Source organism: Lycorma delicatula, chromosome 1 (genome assembly GCF_047948215.1).
Source record: "Lycorma delicatula isolate Av1 chromosome 1, ASM4794821v1, whole genome shotgun sequence".
NCBI lineage: Eukaryota > Metazoa > Arthropoda > Insecta > Hemiptera > Fulgoridae > Lycorma > Lycorma delicatula.
In genome coordinates, this window is record NC_134455.1 from 327,712,811 (window position 1) to 327,718,810 (window position 6,000).

The window sequence follows — 6,000 nt, forward strand, 5'->3', positions numbered from 1 at the left end:
AATCATTCCAATTTTAGTAATTACAAAAACTTGTAGTTTTTTAAAAATCCTCATATGTTATATCAAACATTACGTGAGGGTGCAACGTAAGTAGTGAGAATACGGGAAACTTCTCCTCAGAAAAACGCCTTTCCAGAGACATTATTAATGAATCTATGGACGGAATAATTAGGGATCTTCGCCAAAACTCGCTAGCAGTCTGGGCTGGTGGATTTGTACGATGTTTCTGCCGACTTATAACTTACGGCATATTGAAATCTGTTCCAAGATGCTCGGCGATTGTTTCAGCCTCTGCTATAACTTTCACTTTCAACAACCGCATTTCCATGGTGTCTCCTCATGATGTCTGTGATTTTTTTATGTGATTTGCCACTGCAGTGAATCCACACTTGTTGACTGGAGAGAATTTACCACTGGTTGCAGGAATACCGAATATTTTACTATGAGACGAACACTAAAAATAAATTCTGAATTTGTACCATCTGTTGATAGTTTTTCAAGCACCATAACGATTTGCACATGATGTTTCTTGAATGTGGCGATACTTTTATATTTTTGAGACCAACGATTTTCACAGAGCATTGGTATATTCGGTATGCATTTTCGATAAAGGACTGATTCTCGGAAGAATCTTATTATTTCTTTTACTGTGGAGACCGTATTTCGTATCACTGCTATTTCGTTTGTCGTTTACAACTAAGTTCAGTTTGTGACTAGCACAGTGAAAGTATGTCGCTCTCGTATACTGTTCTCGAATAATTTTCTAGATAGCACCATCCTTTCCTGCCATACACCCATCGTATCCTTGTCCGACGCACTTTTCTGGATCAAGCCCTACCTTTTCAATATAGTTATTAATTTCAGATGCTACAGATTTTGCAATTACGTCAGTCATCTCTACAAAACCTAGAAATTCCTCATGAATCGTCATCTTTTCTTTGTAAAAAAATCTAACCCCCCACTAAAAAGTTACTCTTTCCCTCATATGTCACTACTCTCGTCTATCAGGATACTATAAGCACTGCTTTCTTTACGTCAGTAGCTATATCGACTCTAATGACGTCCCTGTATAGGTCGGTTACTTCATTTTGAATCCGTGGTGACAAACAAGTGGCCCTTTTTGCGCCCTTTTCTATGTGCTCATTAAAATGTGGTGATGGCGTCAATTTTGAGTTTGATCAAGTCTTCAAAAACACCTTCATGATTTTATTTTCCCTCAAAGGTATCATGTGTACCAAAAAACATCATAGTCGAAATGATTGATGCAACAATTTTCTTGTTGACTTCTATTTTTTGTTGGTGGACAGAAATCAGCTGTACATCAACGGGAATATTTTCAACAAAACGGCCTCTAAGATGACGTGTGAGATTTCGCGAATTTGTGCATGTCTGTTTAGCGAGTAAAGAGCCTCACTATGAAAGAGCCAAAAACACCATTCACATTAGCTGGTGGAAACAACACACAGTAAATGCACAACGCTCCCTTTAATTTCTTGGAATACGCCAACCAAAGAGCATAATCCGCCAACCAGCTGTATTTGAATTTTCTTTTTAATTGCACAGCATCTTAAGTTGGTGATCAACAGTTTTTTAAAACTTCAATCTTTTGAGATGAGGTCATATTAAACGAACATCCAAGCCAATGACCCACATCATTATCAAAATTCGTTTGATCCTGTATACCAAAACTAGATGGTAGCGAAGATCCACCTGATTTTTCACCAACATTCTACTTCAATTTCTCTTCTCCTCCGCTATCACTTTTGCTACTACTTTTATTTGGTTGCTTCCTCTTCTGTCTCCCTAAAAGAAAATAAATAACTATTACTACACTTGCAAAAAAAAATTAAAGCAATCTGAGAATTCAGGCAACTGAACGGACTCTATTGGAAACTTCAATCTTAAAAATGTGACTGCGGTCTGAAATAGCTCAATTGCGTCAACTCACCTAACTGACTCACTCGCACTGATTGCAGAGCTTAAATAGGGAACAGAAGGTACTAGAACTTTCCCGTTAAATCCAACCTTGAACATTCTATAATCTTCGAGTTTTACCATAAAACCGCGGACGGAGCCGCATGTCTGGTGGACTACAAGGAAACAGCATATGCTGCTCTTCTCTCTCACAGGTATTGTTGGAAGAATCGTTCCCCAGTATATTGGTGGACAGAAGACATTGCTCGGAAACGCAGGGAGTGCCTTGGGGCTAGGAGGCTCGCGCAGCGTACGCGTCTTTACTCACTAGGACAGTTATACATGGCCCGATATAGGAGGTGCAGGAGCTCAATAAGCTTATTAGAGACTCTAAAAGGGCATATTGGAAGCGATTCATTTCAGAAATTGATACAGACCCATGGAGGAATCCAGTTAAAATTGTCGTTAAAAGGACACTAAGAGCTAGAGTCCCCTTATCATTGGACACTAGATTCAGTACATAATTGAGGGACTGTTCACTCATGGGGATGAGGTAGTTGCGGAAGTTGAGGACGATGTGAAATTCCCTCCACATTTTACCAGAGAGCAGATTACAGCAGCAGTGAAACGGATGCCTCTGGGTAATGCGCATGGAACAGATTTTTTGCCAAATTTGGCAGTTAAGGTGGCTGTTGGTGACCCTGATGCCTTTATGAAGATATACAATAATTGTTTAGATGAGGGGGTGTTCCCTCAGAGGTGGAGAAGGCAGAGCTTGGTCTTGGTTTCCAAGCCGTGGAGGGGCCCAACGCTGCCATCCTCTTTTAGACCACTGGCGATGATCGACGCCATGCCAAAGATACTCGAGCGCATGCTGCTGCAGAGGCTGACCAGAGTTATTGAGGACGCAGGGGGACTTTCGGATAAAAAATTTGGTTTTCGCAGAGGAAGATCTGCTTTGGACACGGTGTCGGAATTTGTTTGTATGGCAAAGAGAATCATTGGAGGGAGATCAATCATTTGCGTGCTCGTGGCGCTTGACGTTCGCAACGCATTTAACTCTGTGACTCATGACGCCATTAGGACTGCGCTATGAGAGTCCTCCCGAAACTGAGAAGGATAATTCTCTCCTATCTCAGTGAGCGCAAGTTGATCTGCGAAATGAAGGACGGAGCAGTTGAACGGCGCATAAATAAGATAACTTGCACAAGGGTCGATCCTTCGGCCGGTCCTTTGGAATATAGTGTATGATGGCGTATTTCGCACTCCTCTAGTTAATTAAAAATAATCAAAAAAATTTTATTGCATGTAAAAAATTATGCTACTCATATCAACGTTGGTGGATTAAAAAACATAACAATCAATTTTTACCGGCGGATGCAACAAATGTCCTTAAGCCGATGGACCAGGAAGTTATTAAATATCTCAAAGGCTGCTACAGAAAGAAAATGTTGTGTAGGCTTATTGGAAAAACGAATTCAATACAAAAAATGATCAATTCAATCTATACAATTTAGTAAGTCTGCTATAAAAAGCGTGGAAAATCTGACAACTATAAAAATGCGTTCCGTCATGCTGGTTTTGTTGTACACGCTGAAAATAATAATTCCAGCTATATTTTAGAAGACGATATTCCGCTAACCGAGTGAATAAAATAATTTAATTTGCCACAATAACTTGCAGAAAAGAATTTGGATATGCATTGATAATGACGACCACCTCGGCGCCTTTGGGAGACGATGCAATAATAAAAATTAAGTGATAACCCCTCTAAATTATGACGAAGAAAGAGAAGATGAAACAGAAGCAGCGATAATACCGGCTTCCAATAATGAAGCTTTTGATGCTATTCATCATGTTTCTACGTTTCAGCTATCACGACGTAGAAGAGAATGAACATCGAAAAAATAGAAGATATGTTCTTACGATCGAAACGTAAACGATTAAAAATTGCCAGTTTTTAAACAGGAATAAATATTCATTAAAATCGACTAATATAAATGAAATTTTCAACTCTTAAAAATGATAAGTGACTAAATGTTTGTAATTTGTTTGAATTTGAAATGTTCTTACATAGGCAAATGAATTAATCAAGTTTTGTTTTTCATATTTTATTTCTACAATATTTTTGTAGGGTGTCAGTGTATTTTACATAAGTTATATGTTTGTGAATAACTATAGTCTTAGTATCCAACTTAACCCTAAGGGAGTTTGCATTTTTTTTAAGCATTATGCCCGTTTAATTATTACCAAAACACGGTATTATAATACTATAGCCTTTAAAAAAATTCTGAATAACGTTAGATTAAGAAATAAAATTTTATAGAGTTGTTGTAGTTAGGTATGACGATAAACAGATCAAATAATACCACTTCTGGCGTGAAAACATTAAATTCTGTGCTTTTTTTATTCCCCCTTTTCTTTGTAACGGAAATCTCTTTATAGCGCCGAAAATTCTAGGTCCCTTCGAATAAGTTACAGAGAAATTTTACTGTATCTGTATTACAATCTTCTCCACGATTGAAATAGGTACAGAGTGGGCGGAAATTAAGTCCCTATTGAAAATTGTTTGTAACTTTTTTAATACTTAACTAATTTTCATGAAACAAAAAACAATCTGTTACAACGCTAGAATTGTTATACATTACTAAAATTCTATAAAAGCACCTTTTTCTGTAAACGGAAGCGAATGTTTGCGACAGACTTCTGCAGATAATCCAGCGGTACGTTTCCAAGAACTTGGCGAATTCGCTCCTTCAATTCATCAAGAGTTTTTGGTTTTGTGCGATAAACTTCCTCTTTCGCCCACCCTCAGAGGAAGAAGTCGCAAGTCGTTAGGTCAAGACTCCTTGCTGTCCATTCACGGGGCCACGACGTCTCAACCAGCGTCCTGGAAAATGGGTGTCCAGCCAAGCACGAACAGGACTTTCCAAGTGAGGCGGGGCCTCATCTTGCATAAATATTAGGTCGTTGTAATTGTCCCATGTGGATGCAATACCGTGAACGTAATCTTTAAGCACACCAATGTACCGTTCTGCATTCATTGTGTCCCGAATGAGATATGGACCCACAATTTTCGTGGATGTCATGCCATTTTTGTGGGTGTGAAGTTCACACTGTGACCTTAGGGCACTGTGACCTTGTTGGCTTTTTTCAACAACCACCCTTGGATCCTCTGTTGTCCAATAATAACAACTGTACCGGTTAACAAACCCCTAACATGAAACACAGTTTCATCTGACCACAGAATATTACCGAAAATATCGGACCAGTCTTCATACCGAGCAAGCATTATCTCCCCGTATTCCAACCGAAAGATTTAAATGGCAGAAAGGCTCCTGGAATAGACGGAATACCTGTAGAATTACTGTGCAGTGCAGGTGAGAAAGCGATTGATAGATTATACAAACTGGTGTGTAATATTTATGAAAAAGGGGAATTTCCATCAGACTTCAAAAAAGTGTTATAGTCATGATACCAAAGAAAGCAGGGGCAGATAAATGTGAAGAATACAGAACAATTAGTTTAACTAGTCATGCATCAAAAATCTTAACTAGAATTCTATACAGAAGAATTGAGAGGAGAGTGGAAGAAGTGTTAGGAGAAGACCAATTTGGTTTCAGGAAAAGTATCGGGACAAGGGAAGCAATTTTAGGCCTCAGATTAATAGTAGAAGGAAGATTAAAGAAAAACAAACCAACACACTTGGCGTTTATAGACCTAGAAAAGGCATTCGATAACATAGACTGGAATAAAATGTTCAGCATTTTAAAAAAATTAGGGTTCAAATACAGAGATAGAAGAACAATTGCTAACATGTACAGGAACCAAACACCAACAGTAACAATTGAAGAACATAAGAAAGAAGCCGTAATAAGAAAGGGAGTCCGACAAGGATGTTCCCTATCTCCGTTACTTTTTAATCTTTACATGGAACTAGCAGTTAATGATGATAAGAAAACAATTTAGATTCGGAGTAACAGTATAAGGTGAAAAGATAAAGATGCTACGATTTGGTGATGATATAGTAATTCTAGCCAAGAGTAAAAAGGATTTAGAAGAAACAATGAACGGCATAGATGAAGT